The sequence below is a fragment of the Aquarana catesbeiana genome, linkage group LG01 (assembly GCF_042186555.1).
Source record: "Aquarana catesbeiana isolate 2022-GZ linkage group LG01, ASM4218655v1, whole genome shotgun sequence".
NCBI classification, from domain to species: domain Eukaryota; kingdom Metazoa; phylum Chordata; class Amphibia; order Anura; family Ranidae; genus Aquarana; species Aquarana catesbeiana.
This window is the reverse complement of record NC_133324.1, coordinates 805,754,783-805,762,051: the sequence shown is the minus strand read 5'-3', so window position 1 is coordinate 805,762,051 and position 7,269 is coordinate 805,754,783. Positions and strand designations below refer to the sequence as shown.

General features: G+C 43.7%; 1 long non-coding RNA gene across 1 annotated transcript; it reads right to left on the bottom strand.

Moving 5' to 3' along the window:
- Positions 1-3,166: 3,166 nt before the first annotated feature.
- Positions 3,167-5,146, bottom strand: LOC141124141 (uncharacterized). The gene is made up of 3 exons (XR_012240782.1): positions 4,947-5,146; positions 4,739-4,822; positions 3,167-3,598 (listed from the first exon to the last, which is right to left on the bottom strand). It is a non-coding gene; the product is annotated as an uncharacterized lncRNA (long non-coding RNA).
- Between the last annotated feature and the right edge of the window lie 2,123 nt (positions 5,147-7,269).

Genomic DNA, 7,269 nt, shown 5'->3' with positions numbered 1-7,269 from the left:
GGTTAAAGCTCTCCAAGATGGATCTTTTGTCGGTGTGTGCTGTTCTGCACACATACTGCATTTAGTGGTCAAGGGTGCAATCCCAGTGGAGAAAACCAACAAGATTGCTCAAATCTTGGACCTTTGTAGAAAGATTGCAGGGCATTTCCACCGCAGTGTTGGGGCTAGTCAACTGTTGAGGGAGGAGCAAGAACAATCAGGGCTCCCCATACATCGCCTGAAACAAGATGTCAGCACCCGGTGGAACTATACCCTGGAAATGCTGGAAAGCATTTTGGAGCAAAAGACAGCCATCCACAATCTATCATCCCGCCACAGCATCGGGATTGATTCCACACTGGGACGTGATGACTGGTGTATAATTGGGCAGCTCGTTTATGTCTTAAAACCCTTTCGGAATGTGATGGAAAACTTGAGTCAGAGCAATGCCAGCCTAGGACAGGTCATACCCTTGTTTACCTATCTCATAGATAAGATGGGATTGTACCTAGAAAACAGTGAGCCTGTTTGTGGCAGCCCACTTCATGCCGATGTAGCGTCTTTCATCAGAAAGCTACAAGCTAACTTAAAAGATCGGCTAAATGACCGTGTCCGCAAAAGCCCTGAACTCATGCTGGCTTCCCTGTGTGATCCCAGGATCAAAGGTAAACTGGCACTCAGAGACAACAGCCTCTCCTACTGGAAACAAAAATTGATTGAAAGGGTCCGGAATTTGCAGCAACAGAGATGTACGACGGTTGAGGCTGGTTTGGAAGATTCACCTGCCATGTCTGCTATTCCAAGGCCTGGCAGCATCACTCAAAAACAACAGAGTGGAGCATGTGCATGTTGGGTAGAGGCACTTGACAATCTGGTGGATGCAGGTCAAGCAGCAGGTAATCGAGAGGAGAGCAGTGCCTCTGAAATGGTCAGGGCCTACCTATATGAAGCACCTTTGCTTCCTACAGAGGACCCTTTGACCTATTGGGATGGTAAGAAAAGTTTGTGGCCTGGTCTTTGCCTGGTTGCCCAGCAACTACTATCCTGTCCTCCAACCACTGTGCAAAGTGAGAGAGTTTTCTCTATTACTGGAAATATCCTTAATCCACACCGTTCACAACTAACACCCCATTTGATGGAACAAATAACTTTCCTCAAATTTAACCTCCCCAAGCTGGGTTACCCTACCCTTAATTTGTGAGACCTGAATCATTGTTACCATGTGAAGATAGATGGGACAAGAGTGACTTGATTGTGCGTGATTGCATGAATGAATGTTGTGTGAATGGACAGTGAAGATAGATGGGACTCAGAGGAACCATCCAAATGTTGAGGAAAATCATTTTTTTTATTTTCTTACCACTTGACACAATAGCAGTTGTCTACTTGACTTTGGTGTGACCCCAAGATTTAAATAGAATTATATTGTTTTAAGCAATCCAATTTTTTCCCTTTATTCCTTCCATCACCCTTTTTTGTAATGAATGTTGTGTAGAGTGACTAGAGTGTGCTTGATTGCATGAATGAATGTTGTGTGAATGGACAGTAGCAAGGGTTGAAGCCTTGACGTGGCGCTACTGCTCACGTGTTGCTGTCTTTGTAAATACAAATAGCAGCATGTGCTAATTTAACCATTTTTGTTTGGTGGTCTGGAAATAAGAGACAATGATTAAAGATGACCTCAACAGCATGACAGTTCCTCTTGATGGAGAGACTGTCAACTCAAGGATCAGAATATGCTACCAACACAACATAGCACAAAGAAGCATACAGTTGGAAACGTGATTCTATGCAAGATATATTAGTTGGTCACTGCTGAGCTGCATCCAGATGCCCAGGACCCCTCCCATTTACCATCTCTGACCCTGGGGACACCAGGGCCCTCTCTGATCCTCCGCCTGTTTCATGACCATCTGCAATTGTCCATAGTCACTAGTGTGAGTGAGTAATCTACCCTGCTGCCATGTTACTCAAGCCCTGGAAATGATGACTGCCTGTCAGGTCACCTTGAGGCTAGGTGACAGATGCACTCTGTAGGAATCGGAAGTGCACTGCTAGGTAGTGGATCCTAGGACTGACTGCTGTGGATTGAAACCTGGGAGGTTCAGGAAGCAGGTCTACTGGATCACTAACACAGATCCCACTGGGAGCTAGAGCATAGATTCTCCAGGGCGCGGAGTCTAAGAGCCAGTAGGTGTTCACCAGAGCCTCTAGTGGTGAGGATGGACTGCGCTGCAGTCTGGCTCCAGGTCGCAGCCCCCAGGGTCTCACATCTCATGCTCACGGTAGACTACAGGAGAAGAGGAAAGAGGCAGCAGGCTGGAACAACAAGGAAGTAAGGGACAAGCCAAGGTCGAGGCCACAAGCAGACAAGGACAACAGAGTACACGCCAAGGTTCAGGGTCACAGGCAAACAGGGATGGTCAGGGACACGCCAAAGGTCAGGGTCACGAGCAGACAGGAATAGTAGAGAACAGGCCAAAGTCGGTTAACTGGAATCAGACGTAGGAAACACAGCCAGTACACACGAAAGCTAACACACAATGGTTGATCAGCACTGCTGGCTTGCAGTGCACAGGTTAATATAGGGTTCCCTGATAGGAGCTGGGGTGGAGCCATGCTAGAGGAGAGCTTACAAAAGCAGTCAGGTGAGGGTCAGCTGGTCTCTAGAGATGAACACATGGAGACAGGTATGCTGACAGACAAACTCTATTGCATAACCATGACACTGCCCTTTGAACTGTTGCCCCTTGTAATTGCGTTAGCCTGTGAACCTCTGTCCGGTTAACTGTTGCCCTCATGATTGCAAGCCTGCAACCTATGTCCTGTGAACTGTTGAGGACTGTATAGAGTAACCCCTGCTCTAACTATCTGCTGTGTATTCTGGTGGAGGGAAAGCTGAACGGCGTGACTGGACACAATACATTGGATTACCCTTTGCACATTGAAATAGTGTAGAGAGAAATCTCATCAATTTTCTAAGTTCAGCCTGATGGTTAAATGTAGAAAAACTACAATTATAAGGCCTCTAGTAAGTTAGTAACAATATATGGACTAGTTCATTTAGATAAACATCACACAAATCTAACAAGTAAAGCAAAACTCAAGAAAACAATTATTTCTGAACAAAATTTTTTTATTTAACAGTTAACATAAACAAAACAAAAAAAAAAAAAAAAATAGAGTACATTCTCCCCCAACCTGGTGACCAGTCGCTGTAGGGACATATTAATCCCAGCCAACTGGTCACCAAGGTACCGCGTAGCCTCCAGGTGTCTCCTGAGGCTACGCTGGTACCTCTGCAGAGCCACAGAGTGACGGAGCTGCCGGCGATTGTGGAGGGCCAAAGATCGACGCAGCCTCCGGGTAACTGCAAAATGTCTCTTTTGGACCTCCACAATGCGCCGCAGATAATCCGTCACATGTGGCTCTGGAGGGTGGGGGATGTGTGCCTGTTCTGGAGCGGGTGAAGGATGCACTGGGGAGGCCAGGTGGGGGGATGTTGAAGGGTGGAGGACTGTAGAAACCACTGGGGACTCAGAAGGACAGCCAGTCCAACCAGACGCGGGCAGGTCCAGGTCTTCGTCCACAGGCTGCAGTTGCAGGATGAAGACTTCACCTGTGAAGAAAAGAAAATACATTAGATAGATAGATAATACAATACACATACACATGGCTTCTTCACCCTAACATTATATAAAGGCAATGATCTCCCAGCCCTTGTAGACAATCCTGTAACATCTTGAGATGTTTTCACTTCCATCCATACCAGTTTTTGATATTTAGTGAGATGCACCTAATCAATTTGTGTGTAGGAGATAGTGGTGTCTGTGTCAATTCGCTGCATCATACCAAGTTTGCAGAGCTGTGCAGGAAGGTGTAGTACTACTTTACTGTACTCTGACCGGGGTGGAGCTGAGTGTCCTCCCCGGCCAGAGTACAAAGGGATTCCCCTCTACACATCGAGCAGTGTAAAGGGGAATCTCCCAAAGATTTTATCCGCTTGGTCGCACGGGCGGCTGGAGAAAATCTTAAGGTGTAATGGACGCCTAAGTGCTACTGCTAACTAATCTACCTCATCCAGACTGACTGACTTTGGCAAATATGGAGGATCAGTTGCACTTGCAGAAAAACATATCAGCTATACCAGCTTTTAACATTACACTCACCAAAGAGAAGCCATTCAAGCCATTGCATTTGGGATGACCTAATAAAAAGTTGTTTAATAAAATATAGCAGGCTATTTTTTAAAGTTGATAATTTTGTAAGGCCACTGATTGTTGAATAAATTAAGCCCCACTTCTGTTCTAGGCTAGGTAGGTTACTCACTCCTGGTCTAGGCTAGGAGGTATAACAGGTATAACATCATGAGAAAAGTGTTAATGCATGCATTAGGGGCATGCCAGAGATTGAACATGTCCAGGGACTGCCAGCCAATAGCTGGAGATTCTTTTCTGACACCCCCCCCCAGCCTGCTGTGTTATTCATAATGATTAACAGTGATTGGCTCAGACTGGGAATCTAAACTGCAGCAAGAAGGTGGCATGATCAGGGACATTGGGGAAATATTAACAAGCACAGGTCACGCTAACAGGAAGACTGGAATCATCTGCAGAGGGGAACTAATATAATTAATAGTTCCAGCTAAACCGAAGCCTTGCAGAATAAATCACAAGCTATTCTAGACAAGGTATGCCATCAGCATTTCATATTTAAAATACTATATTTGCCTGTAAAATACAAAAAAAGTTATGCTTACTCCCTGGATCTGCCGCATCTGGCTGTTCCTCCGCATCCCCAGCAGCCTCTACAGGGCAGGTCTCCTCCACCTCCTGCTCAGCAGCTGTTGAGTAATGATAGAAAAGAACATTACAATCTGCAGTGTACAACAATCTCACACATTAGTACAAGAACATTGAAACATGTATGATCACTCAGCAGATACCAGCAAGATTATACTAACTTACATGTGGGCGTTGCTGCCTCAGCCTCCTCCTCAGTCTCCCCCTCTGACTGGATGACACCTATTTATAAAGGAGAAATGATGAACGTTAATAAACGTAAATAAATATACTGTAGTGTAAATAGATAAAATTAATTATCCATTAGCATGGCAATACAGGGCAGGTCACTAACGTTTATCTACAAGGCAGGGACATGCATTCACCATTTAGAAAAAATCATTTAAAAAAAAACCAAATACGAGGCACTTACCTGTCCTGGTTCCAGCAGCGCCGGCGAGTGCTAGGTGCACTGCCACTGATCAGGCACCTCAGTTCAGAGCGGCCACGTTCTGTCAAATTACGTAAGTTACGCAATCGCTTGCGTTACCTGACAGAGCGTCGCAGAGGCTCTACCTGTCACTACATGAGCGAGAAACAATGACGCTGGAATCAACAATGGAAGGCTGGACAAATGGAAAAGGAACCACTGTATTAGTGTCACTACTACAGTACTTACTGCATGATGACGTGGAGGACTCCTGCTCCTCTGCCCTCTGCCTCCGGTGGCGCTGGGCCTGGAGACGATCTTTAAATAAAATCAAACACATCATGGTAAATGACTATGTCGCGTCGCATGGTTGACAAAAAAAATTTCCTACACACAATGCAATGCTGACACCAACCCTGATGAGCAAGCAGTTTTTTTATCTCATCCTCCCCTACAGCTGCTAAGAGCTCCTTCTCATGGGGGAGGAGAGATACCTGCTTTCCTCTGCACCCCGACTGCCTGCGTTTACGCGCTATGGAACTGCAAAACAAAAAGAGAAGAGAAACGGGTTCCACAATTAAACTACAATTGTAATCTGAAAATGACATCAACACATGAAACACATGTAGAATGAACCCGTAGAATGAAACAATGCAAATGGAATTTTTGGATTAGGCACATTTTTTCATGTAGCACAAGGTTTGCACATTTATTTATTAACCAAATTTATTGTAAGAAAAACCTATGCTTTTTTGGTGCACAATAAATAATAAAAGGCAGGATAGGGATTGTGCCGAGTAAATGTCCATTGTGTCCACTCCAGTCCACCTTTCTATTACGCGCTTGTGTGAACTGTGTATAGTGTAAAATTTCCTTCCTTGTTTCTTTTGCAAAGCATTAACCCACTTGCAGATGTGGACCCCCCCCATAGTAACTAAAAATATGGCGGGTCCGCAAGCTGGTTAAGTCCAGCCACCGTAACACTTTTTTTATATATACATATATATATATATATAACTTTTTTATTTTTCAATAACAAAAAATGTAAAACCCAGCGGTGATCTAATGCCACCAATAAAAGCTCTATATATGGCGGGAGAAGAGCATACATTTTTCACAGGAGCGTGCAGTTTAAAGCTGCAATGCGCTAAATAGCAAAATATGGCCTGGTCAGAAAGGGGGCGCAACCTACAGGTGGTCAGGTCAAGTGGAACTTAAAAGCACTTACTGCTCAGTTTAGTGATAACTAACTAAGAACAAATAATGGCATGGAAATATTCCTCTTAAAATGATTGTGGCGATAATATATAACATGTGAAAACTGCAAACTATGTGTAGGCTAGGCACACCTATGCGCAAATTTGGTTTTTCACAGGAGGGAGGATAAATTGAAAATTATTTATTCCTTTTTAAAAAAAAAATTCACCTAACTTTACTGACATCAAATTGTGATAGCAATAACATATGTTTATATGTGTGTGTGTAAAATCAGTGCATTTTTTGGAGCTTTTATCATTGTATAAATGACAATGGTCCCGAAATGGCATCAAAAGTGTCCGATGTGTCCACCATAATGTCGCAGTCACAATAAAAATCGCTGATCGCCGCCATTACTAGTAAAAAAAATTGTTAATAAAAATGCCATAAAACTATCCCTATTTTGTAGACGCTATAACTTTTGCACAAACCAATCAATAAACGCCTATTGAAATTTTTGTTACCAAAAATATGTAGAAGAATACATATCGGCCTAAACTGAGGAAAAAATTTGTTTTTTATATATTTGTTGGGGATACTTATATAGCAAAAAGCAAATAAAAACCGCAGAGGTGATCAAATACCACCAAAAGAAAGCTCTATTTGTGGGAAAAAAAGGACATCAATTTTGTTTGGGAGCAACGTCACACGAACGCGCAATTGTCAGTTAAAGCGTCGCAGTGCCGAATCGCACAAAGTGGCATGGTCATTTGGCAGCCATACCTCCGGGGCTGAAGTGGTTAAAATGTAAAAAAAAAAAATAATCAGACACGTTACTTACCGTTTTATGTCGCTGAATTTTTTGCGACAGGCAGTCAGGTC